Below are 11,792 nucleotides of genomic sequence, written 5' to 3'. Positions count from 1 at the left end.
GCCGACCCCAAGACCCCGCCACTACCTTGCCCCCCACCAGCCCTAGGCACCTAACTGCCTTATAGGTTTTCCTATTGCCCTTTACTGAGCCACCCAACCACAACTTGTTCAAGGACGGGCAAGTTCCCAGGGTCTCTGGCTGAGGGACACGAACACAGGCTTCAGTGGCCTGTTCTAAGTGCTGACCCGCAGCCCGGACCTGAGCACCACAGAGGCTGAGGCCGGCACGGCAGCCAGGACCAAAGGGAGGCTGATGACAAAATAATAAGTAATGGATAGAGAAAACCATAATTCAAAAAGATACACGCACTCAGTGTTCACTGCAGCGCTATGTACAATAGCCAACACATGGAAGCAACCTAAGTGTCCATCGACAGATGAATGGATGAAGATGTGGTACATATATACAATGGAATACTACTCAGCCATTAAAAATTAAATAATGCCATTTGCAGCAACATGGATGGACCTAGAAAATATCATACTAAATGACGTAAGTCAGAGAAAGACAAACATCATATGACAGCACTTATATGTGGAATCTAAAAAAATGATACATGTGAACATTTTTACAAAACAGAAATAAACCCACGGACATAGAAAACAAACTTATGGTTACCAAAGGGGAAAGCAGGGGAGGGATAAATTAGGCATTTGGGATTAACATATACCCACCACTATATATAAAATAGATAACTAACCTACTGTATAGCATGGGGAGCTAGACTCAATATTTTGCAATAACCTATAAGGGAAAAGAATCTGAAAAAGTATATATATATATATATATATATACACACACACACACACACACACACATATATAACTGAATCACTTTGCTGTACACCTGCAACTAACACAACATTGTAAATCAACTATACTTCAATAAAAAAGTATTTAAAAACAAGTAATGGAAATATTAATAAGAATAAGAATAGCACACATGAAGAGGTCACATTTCTCCAAAAACATTTTTTCTTCCATTCTATGGACATAGTAAAACTTGTCTCCAGAATTACTGAGCTAGGGGTCTTCTGTTATGGGTTGAATAGTGTTCCCCCAACATCTACATGTTGCAGTCCTAAAACCTCCAGCACCTCAGAATGTGACCTCAATTTGGAACTAGGATCATTGCAGGTGTCATTAGTTAAGATGAGGCTGTACAAGAGTAGAGTGGGCCCCTAATTAATAATTAGCCTCCCTTTTGGGACTTTCCTCGTGGTCCAGTGGTAAAGAATCCGCCTTACAATGAAGGGGACGTGGGTTCGATCCCTGGTCCACTAAGATCCCTGATCCAACTAAGATCCCGCATGCCACGCCGCAACTAGGCCCTTGTGCTGCAACTACTGAGCTTGTGCGCCTCAACTAGAGAGCCTGCGTGCTGCAAACTACAGAGCCCACGTGCTCTGGAACCCGCATGCCACAACTAGAGAGAACCCTCACACCGCAACGAAAAATCTCGCATGCCTCAACGAAGATCCCACATGCCGCAACTAAGACCCGACACAGCCAAAAATAAATAAGATAAATAAATAATAAGTAAAACTTTAAAAAAATAAGTAGTGGCCTTTAAAAGGGGGAAACTTAGGCTCTACACATACAGAGGGTGGACGAGGTGAAGATATAGGGAGAACGTCAGGTAAACATGCAGACATCCATCCACGACCCAAGGAACGCCCCAGGCTGCCAGAATCTGGGAGGGAGGGGACTGAACCAAACTCTTCCTCACACCCTCAGGAGGAACCAACCCTGCTGCCACCTTGACCGTGGACTTCTGGCCTCCAGACCGTGAAATAATCAAATCCTCTTGTTCTAAGCTGCCCTGTTTGTGACACTTTGTTACAGCAGCCCCAGAAGATAAATACATCTTTAGACCCGTGGCAGTATGCATAGTATTCTGGGGGAAAATTCCCAACAAATCACACATTAAAAAAATCTGTATCAGCGCTGTTTTAAATTATCTTACCAAACATAAAAGCAAAATTATCCTGCAAAATCCCAGTGGAAAGATATCCTTCACGATTTAATACTTTTGCTTCTTAAATGGAGATTTTAAAAACTGGAGTCTTCTGATATGTCCTGAGGATTTTAAGGGTTATTTTCTTTGGAGGTTAAGTTTCTCAGATCTGAGGCGTTCAGGTGTCACCTGTGGGTTTCCTTGAGGTGGTCTAGGGCTGGAGAAGCACCTTGGTAGTGGCCAAGAAGATGGGTTTTGGGGTGGGTGGCCTGGATCAGTCCCTGCTCCGTCCCTCAGTGCGTTCCTTAATCTTTCTATGCCTCAGTTGTCCCATCTGTCAAGTGGGGCTATTAACAGTGGCCTGTCACGGGACTTCCCTGGGAGTCCGGTGGTTAAGACTCCACGCTTCCAATGCAGGGGGTGCGGGTTCGATCCCTGGTCGGGCAACTAAAATCCCACATGCTGTGTGGGAAAAAAACAAAAACAAAAACCAAGCAGTAGCCTGTCTCCTAGTGTGCTTGTGAGGATCGAATTTATTAATATATGTGTGATTGGCTGAATAACAGCCCTCCATATACACCCACGTCCCAATCCTGGGCGCCTGTGAATGTGACCTCACACGGAAAACAGCCTATTCGCAGATGTAATTCAGTTGAGAATCCTGAGATGGGGAGATTCCCCTGGATGATCCAGGTGGGACCTGAACGCAGCCACATATGTCCTTATAAGGAGGAGGCAGGGGGAATTTCGGTGCACGCAGAGGAGAAGGGGATGCAGAGACAGAGCAGGGAGTGCTCTGAAGATGCTGGCCTTGAAGACCGGCCTGACGATGGGGCCACAAGCCCAGGTAATCTGCAACCACCAGGAACTGAGAGGCAAGGAGCAGATTCTGCCTTCCAACCTGCAGAGGGATGAAGCCCTGCTGACACTGGCGTTCCAGACCTCAGGCCTCCAGAACCGTGAGAGGATCAATTTCTGTTGTGTTAAGGGCCCCCTAGCACCCCACCCCCACCGGTTTGTGATGTTTGTTACGGCAGCTGCAGGAACCTTATACAATACGTAAAGCTTGCAGTGCAGGGCTGCTTCTCAATCTTGACCACCTTGACATTTGGGGTAGATACTTATATGGGTGCTGTCTTGTGCCTTGTGGGATTTCAGCACCCAGAGCTGGGACAGCGCCTGGCCCCTGATTGCCTGGGACACCCCTGGGCTTTATTTTCATCCTAACTTCTCCAGCGGGCAGAGCTGAGGCGGCCCTTTCCCAGTTCTTCCCCCAAGACTCCCTGGGTCAGAGGTGGCCAAAGGGTCCCCGCTGGTGAGGACACGGCAGGTGGGGAGGGCGGAGGAGAGACCGAAGGGCTCTGAATGCAAACACTCCATTTTTCCCGTGGGAAGACTTTTGTTCTCCCAAAGGAAAATGCATTCGAATCTGGTGTTCTACACAATGTTACAACTGTATTTGCACTCACGTGAAAAGAATTTCTTTAAATCCTTGAACAAAATTTCCACCCAGACACTGAAGGGCTGCAGTCTGGGGGACGCTGGGGGGGCCTGGCTTCGAGGCCGGAGCCGGTGCCTTGGTCACTGAGCGTCAGCCCCCCTTGGGTACGATGAGGACGAGGGACCGCTGGGTGGGTGGAAGCAGGTAACTCCAGAAGAGTGTCAGGGAGGCAGGAGGTCCAACAGCGAAGGTCAGCCGTCCTCAGCACGGAGGGAAAGGCACTGTTTTCCCCGGAACACGAAATCACGTGGCTAAATGTGCGGGGAGGTAGGAGCCCCGCCCCGAGAAATCAGCCCAGTTGGCGGGGCTGCTGGGCTGAGCGGGGGGTGAGCCCGGGGCAGAAGTGGAGGAAGGGGTTTGTGTGTCTGTGCGGTTGGCGGACGTATCCCCACTCCTAACCCAGGCCCCACGTGGGTCTGAAGAGGAGGCAAAGGATAGCGCTGTTCCGATGAGCTGGAGGCGGGTCCAGAGCCGGGCGTGAAGTGAGGCGGGGCCGGACTGAGGGAAGTGAGAGGAAGAGGCGGGCGCAGACACGGAGAGCACCCCAGGGCCCCTCCGCAGGAGCCTCTGAGTGGGCAGGGGTTTGAAGACCTGGAGCTGCCTCCCTCAGGGTAGGGGTTTGCTTTGAGCCGGGTCCCTAAGCCCCTGAAAGCTAGGGACGGGTTAAGTGATGTCTCCATGCATCCCAGCAGCTGCTGGGATGAGGCCAGTCTGGCCCATGGTCCCCAGCACAGGGACGCCCCAGGACTAGGCTCACTTTGGGTTTCATCCAGATTTCCAGGGGAATAAAATGACTTCCCCTGACCGAATATTTGGGTGAAGGCAGTGGTCCTGAGTTGGAGCCTCCCTGGGTCCAATTTCAGTTCATGGACGGATGGGCATGCCTGGATTGGCAAATCACTCCCCTCGTGAGGGGGAGGCATGGTGCCTGTGGCTGTGGCCCCTGGTGACGGCTGCCGGGAGCGGAGTATTGACATAAGATGTGTTCTTCTGGCTCACAGGGAAGGGGGGCAATGCTGGCTGTCTGGTCCAGGAGTGGGAGCCATTCCCTCACTCCAGCCCGACCTGACAACCTGTGGACCGTTCCACGTTCGGCCCCCTTGTCCACCTCAGCTGGGCTCTGCGGGGGTGAAACTCAGCACGAGCGTGTCTCCAAACCCAGCTCACGGGCGCCTGCCAGGCAGCCAGCTTTTGCAGGACACAGGTGGAAGTCGGCCCCCTCTGGCACCAGAAACCAGGAGACCCCACCTCACAGAAGCATGGAATCCGGGAGGGAGGAAGCAGGGCGCTGGCACCCAACTGACGTGAGGACGAGGGGGAGGAAACCGGCAGCAATTCTCATATCAAAACCATCCCGAACAGTCAGGCTTCCGTGTGATCGCTGTGCTTTGCATCCCCGGGTGCTGTGAATCCTGGACGTGATTATGTTTCTAAAGGCTGCAAGAAGGACTAGAGCGAAGCTTCACCAGTTTTCCCATCGAAGTCCTCCCGAGTTGAACAAGTAGAATTCAGCGTCTCCACTGCCGGGTTCTGGAGTGATAGCCTGAAAGCATTCAGTGTCCTTCATTCTTCCCCTTGAGCTTTAAAATGAATGGAAATTTCAGCTTTTACGCCCAAATATGGGCATGTTTCTTTGGGTATAAAATAATGGCATTTTTTTAATCTTCAGAGTTTCAAGTTAGAAGAGGTACCAGCTTTGTCCTGGGGCTTTATACCACCCCAGCCCTGGGCCAAGTAACCCAAGGGTAAGAGGTCTTTGTCCTCAAAGCACAGGCTCACAGCCCAGGTGACCCTCCTCCCTATGGCAGGGACCTGCCCTGAGATGGTGGGGTGGCTGGGGGGTGTGATCTGTGTTCCTAACTCCCCCTGGGGCCACGTTTCGAGTTCACGTCCATGGTTAGCTTCCAGGCCCCCACCCCCTTTACACCAGGAGCTCCCATTCTTGGGGAACCTGTCAGGTGCAGGAAGAGTGCGAGGGCTTCTCACTGAGCCCCCAGAACTCACTGGGGTTGTCCATCCTCATTTGAGAGAGAACCCAGACATCAGAAAGCTTAATTCATTTACATGAGGTCATGTGGCTGGTGGAGTTGAACTTGATCCAGACAATCTTGCCAGCTGTCAGACAGGGACCAGGGTAGAAATCTGTGTCCATCATGTAGGGAGAGAGAACAGCAGGCTCCGTCTACAGGGAGCACACGACAGAGGATGGTGGGTTTCCTCAGGCCTGCGGCGAGCTGGGGTGTGATTGATTAGTGATGTCTGCCAAGAGCAGGTGAGGAGGGGGTGGCAGCCCTTCCACCTTCAGTAGCGACGCTGATCTAAATAGACTCACAGCATCCAATCAACTCAGCCAAAGGAATCGCCAGGGAAGAGGTTGGATTAACACCATCAACCTTGACGAGGGCCACTGTATTTATTCTTCTTGAGCATCAGATTTGCTTTACTCTGAAGGGCACGGTCAGCACTGTGTCTCAGTGTTTCGCAGACCCTGGAGCTGTGCGCCCTACGGGGCATTCCATGACATCCTGTGTCATTTTCTGGTTTCTTTTCAGCAGTAATCTTTTAACAGTTTCTTTTTGTTTTTAACAAGTTGAATGAAATCTGCTCTGTTGAATAGTTTATTTACAATTGAAAGGCATTTTGCATCCTCCAAAACTTGAGATTCTTAAACCAGTAGATTTCAGCCTGGGGTCTTCAAACACATTGAAAGCTCTATGCAACTTCTTTGCCTCTGAAAGAAAATTGGCTCGAGTTTCAGAAATACTGATGGAACTGATCAAATTTCACCATAATGACTGAAAGAAAATGGACAGCTTTGCACTTCCAGATCCTCTACCAGTGTGTCCCAGAGGCACAAGGTGGAGAAACCAAGTTCCCCCAGGAGGTCTGGGATGGGCTGGGGGAACTTGACACGGCGGTGGGGGCGGGGGGAGGGATGCAAAGTCACGATATTTTCGTGATTTCTTCAAAATGCATTCAAAGTTTGTATTCCACTAAACAATACAACTGTTTTTCTTTAAATGGAAAATGTGGGTTTTTTTGTTTGTTTTTTTCTGCGGTACGCGGGCCTCTCACTGCTGTGGCCTCTCCCGTTGCGGAGCACAGGCTCCGGACGCGCAGGCTCAGCGGCCATGGCTCACGGGCCCAGCCGCTCCGCGGCACGTGGGATCTTCCGGGACCGGGGCACGAACCTGCGTCCTCCGCATCGGCAGGCGGACTCCCAACCACTGTGCCACCAGGGAAGCCCGAAAATGTGTTTTTTATAAGATTTCATATAAAATAAATTCTCAGTAGACATAAGGCAGCAGGGTACGTACAGGTTAAAAGCACTGGTCAGGGAGATGCGTGTCAGGGTACCAAATCGTAGCTCTGCCTTTCATTAGTTCTACGTTTAAAGCCTTAAGGAAAGACCCTTAGCTTCATTGTGTCTCAGTCTAGCCACATTGGTAATATAAGAATGATAGTTGGATCTATATCGCAGGACCGCTGTTAGGATGGAAAGACATAATCCATGTAACATACGTGGAATTGTGCTGGACGGAGTGAGCATGGTGCGTAACTGTTAGGATCCCGGTGTTCTCGGAAGATGTACCTCATCCCGCGGCTTCCCCAGCCCTTGGCACTTGGTCAGTGCTCCTTGCAGGACAACCCCCAGCTTGACAAGAATGTGTTTAGAAACAAATCAGTGGTCCCTTCTAGCAAGTATACATTTCTCATTCCTAGTTTGCCTCATTTTAAATTTTCTTTATTACCTACTTCTAATTTTTTTGTCGCTCTATTTTATACTTCTGTATGACCATTTAAAGCCAGCTTTGAAACAATAATGGCTTAGCTTTCCTGACAGCACTGTTCTGGGCTGGTCCCTCCACTCTATCACATTCTCAAGACAGTGTTCTCAGGTAGACATCACTGCCCACGTTTTACAGCACTGATCCATGTGCTCAAAGAATTTATGTAAACTACCCTCAGACATAGAACTGAGAAGTAGTAGAGGTGAAAATAAGAGCAGAGGGGAAAAAATCCATTCATTCATTGATTCAAATAAAAAAACAACACAGGGAAGAGAGAGAGGGAGAGGAAAAGTGAAAGCACAAATATCCAACATCAGGAATGAAAAATAGGACATTTTTGTTGTCGACATTAAGAAGATGAGAGAATGTTATAAAAAACTTTATGCCAAGAAGCTTGAAAATTTTGATAATGGACAAACTTTTTTAAAAAGCCATACATTATTAAAACTGATGCAAGGGGCTTCCCTGGTGGCGCAGTGGTTGGGAGTCCGCCTGCCGATGCAGGGGACACGGGTTCGTGCCCCGGTCCGGGAAGATCCCACGTGCCGCGGAGCGGCTGGGCCGGTGAGCCATGGCCGCTGAGCCTGCACGTCCGGAGCCTGTGCTCCGCAACGGGAGAGGCCACAGCAGGGAGAGGCCCGCGTACCGCAAAAAAAAAAAAAAAAAAAAAAAAAAAATTTACCATTTTAACCATCATAAGGGTACAGCTCAATGGCATTACATGCATTCACATTGCTGTGAGCCATCACCACCATCATGCAGAACTTTTTCATCTTCCCAAACTGAAACTCTGTCCCCACCAGACAACCATCCTTCGTTTCCCCCTCCCTCTGGCCCCTGACAAGCACGCTTCTACTTTCTATGAATCTGACTCCTCTTGGCACCCCCTGTAAGCGGAATCATACAGGATTTGTCTTTTTGTGACTGGCTTAAGTCATGAAGCCTGATGTCCACAAGGTGGCACCTGTCAATATAAACAGATCTTTCGCATCCAGGCTCTTAATGAAAAGGTGCCTGGGTCTGTCCTGCGGCTTTACGTGACCTCCAGCACGTGGACACAGAGATGGGGACCCAGGCGGTGCAGGCTCAGAGCCCAGCATGTGGCCCAAGCCCCTGGGGACAAGTGGGGACCAACAGGACCTCCTGGGTGCCAGCCCCACGCCACGCCTGTTTCCTGTCCTGGCCCTGTGCTCCTTCCCTGGGCAGCCCCTTTCCTTCTGCTCCAAACCACAGTCCTGGCCCTGCCGCTCTAATTTATGAGCCACTGTCAGCCCAAGGAGCCCTTTCTGAAAGGAAAGGAGTGTGTGAATAAGCCCATAACCATGGGGATTTGATTAAAATACAAGCCCCATGTTCCGGAGGCTGCAGGTCTCTCGCGAGGGACATCACACCCTCCCCTACTCTATCCCACACCAACGGAAAGGTGAAGGTTTATTACTCTTATTTGACGGAGGCCATCATGGCCCCAAAAGGTTAATTAATTTTCACAAGGTCACAGCACCAGGTGGAAATGAATCATTCTGGCCATATCCAGGCTGGAAAGACACAGGCGTCGCCCAGGTTTGGGTGGTAAATCGTTTGTCCCCACTTGTCTCCTGGGATCCAGGGCTCCGGGCTATCCAGGGAGCAGGGAGGTGGGCTACATCCTGCATCCGGGCCCACGGGGAAGATGGCTGTGACGGAATAGAGGGGATGGGGGGCTGGTGGGGAGATTGCCTGACAGATGGCCAACCGTACTGGTTTATCCAGAATTGGGGGGTTTCCTGGGGGAAGTGGCTGAATAAGGGCTCCCCCAAATGTCCACATCCTAATCCCTGGAATTTGTGGCTCTGTTACCTTATACGGCAAAAGGGACTTTGCAAACATGATTGAGTTAATGATCTTGAGATGGGGAGACTGTCCCAGGTTATTCAGGTGGCCCAAAGGAATGACGGATGTTCCTGGGAGAGGGAGGCAGGAGGGACCGAGTCAGAGAGAGAGAAAGAGAGCGTGGAAGATGCTCTGAAGATGGGAGAAGGGCCAAGAGATACGGCACGAAGGCAGTTCCGAAAGCTTGAAAGGCAAGAATGAATTCTCCCCTAAAGCCTCCAGAAGGAATGCAGCGCCGCTGAAACTATGATTTTAGCTCTGCGAGACTGATTTGAGGATCTGTGATCTCCGGAATGCTAAAGGAATACATTTGTGGTGTTGGAAGTCACTAAGTGTGCAACTAGTTACAGTCGTTGTAGGAAACAAACACAAAGGACATGGGACATTCCAAGCTAAAATCAGGAAAGCCCGAGGCACACTGGTCACCTTAGACCCCCAAGGACTTCCCATTAGTCGAGGCTGATTGAGAAAGGCAGCCATTGTCCTTCAGGGGCACCCCCGGGTCTCGGAGCTGTGCTCGTCCAAGTTTCTACACCTTTCTAGAATTACCAGAAGGGATGGCTGTCTGTGGGCTCTGGAGCGGGGCAGGACCCGTAACATGCTGGCCAATGCTTAACAACTGGCTTTCCAGAAAAGAAAAATAGGTGCACATGTGTACGTACATATGTTTATGTTTGTTATAAATTTTACTGACATAAAGGGTGTGTAGCAAACAACCCACAAATGATAAGTTACAAGGCTCTATTGTAAATTCCATACAACTCTAACTTCAGTATAACTTGGATTTCTTGCAAAATCCATCATCAGCTTTCAAAATTCGATTGCCAACAAAAGAGGCAGGTTAGCAGGCGGTGAAGGAATGCTTGATTGAGATCTGATTCAGCAAAGAGCCTGGCTCGCATCATTGACAGACAGCTATAGTTCTGACCTGAAGGTTGGTTGATATTTTCATTTACGTTAATGAGTAATCCAAAAGTGAAATAAGAAAGACAGATGTCAAAACTTCACTCACTCAACAGTGATGGGAATAACTTCCTCACTGAATGAGATAATAGTTTTCAAATACCGATAGAATATTTCCTCCACATTTTTGTGCCATTCACAATACAAGAGCTATAGACAAGGCACAGATTTGACGTTAATTTGCATTATTAACATTTGCCCATCACTTGCTTAAGTCTAGACAATCAACAGAACTATATAACAAGGGCTGATTTCCATAGTGTAAATACTCGCACCATAGATGATTTCAAGCTATAAACTAACGTTGCTGACACAGAGCTGAGCAGAGATGCGCACCTTTACACAGTGTTTCTACCGAACAGGTGCAACAGACACAAATAACCCACAAACACAGAGCATCATAAAATGTAGTCAAAAAGTAAGCGATGGTTTTAAAGCAATTGTTTGCTTTGTTTTTTATATAGTTTAATTATAAGCGTGACATTTTTAATTTTTATTGTTAGTCAGCAGTTTACGAAATTCCTGGACATTTCTGAAGAGCCTTTCCTAAGCAGCTCTTGTAGGAAGCTAGAGAAAGCAGCCTAATGGGGTTTGACAATTGAAGTGTAATTGACAAATGAAATTGTAAGCTGTTTAAAGGGTACGTGGTGATGCTTTGGTATACCTATACGCTGTGAAAGGATTCCTCCTATCGAGTTAATTAACATCCATCACAGCATATGTTTATCTTTGTGTGTGTGTGTGAGAACGTTTAAGTTCTACACTCTTAGGATATTTCAGTTATAACAGAGTTATCAACTAGTCACCACGTTGTACATTAGATCCTCAGACCTTCGTCATCTTACAGCTGAAAGTTCTTACACCCACTCCCCAGCCCCTGGCAACTACTTTCACAGTTTCTTCATGAAGTACCTTGTATTCTCTTAAAATACTCTAGGTCCATCCACCTCATTACAAATAGCGCAATTTCATTTCTTTTTATGGTTGAGTAACAGGACCTAGGGTCTGTCATACAGAGTGAAGTAAGTCAGAAAGAGAGAGACAAATACCGTATGCTAACACATATATATGGAATTTAAGAAAAAAAAATGTCATGAAGAACCTAGGGGTAAGACAGGAATAAAGACACAGACCTACTAGAGAATGGACTTGAGGATATGGGGAGGGGGAAGGGTAAGCTGTGACAAAGGGAGAGAGAGGCATGGACATATATACACTACCAAACGTAAGGTAGATAGCTAGTGGGAAGGAGCCGCATAGCACAGGGAGATCAACTCGGTGCTTTGTGACCGCCTGGAGGGGTGGGATAGGGAGGGTGGGTGGGAGGGAGATGTAAGAGTGAAGAGATACGGGAACATATGTATACGTATAACTGATTCACTTTGTTATACAGCAGAAACTAACACACCATTGTAAAGCAATTATACTCCAATAAAGATGTGAAAAAAAAGTCTGGCTATTTCAAAGGGAAGATGGGGCTATGCCCTGAGCCTGGATGGCAATCCCCAAAGGCATGTCTCTGGCTGCCCCAAGGGCCATGCTCACTCGGGCCATATCTAGACTCTGCAGGACAGCATGTACCCCAGAAACTCAGCATTTAAGCCCGAGGTGCACTCAGGTAGGCTCATTGCCGACTCCTGCAGGCAGGTGGCTGTTCTCTGAACATATTCACAGGAGATTTGATGCTGCAGCAGGGACTTGGAAGGAACCA

Source organism: Phocoena phocoena, chromosome 15, assembly GCF_963924675.1.
Source record: "Phocoena phocoena chromosome 15, mPhoPho1.1, whole genome shotgun sequence".
Classification (NCBI taxonomy): domain Eukaryota; kingdom Metazoa; phylum Chordata; class Mammalia; order Artiodactyla; family Phocoenidae; genus Phocoena; species Phocoena phocoena.
The sequence above is the reverse complement of the archived record's forward strand: the minus strand, read 5'-3'. Positions refer to the sequence as shown.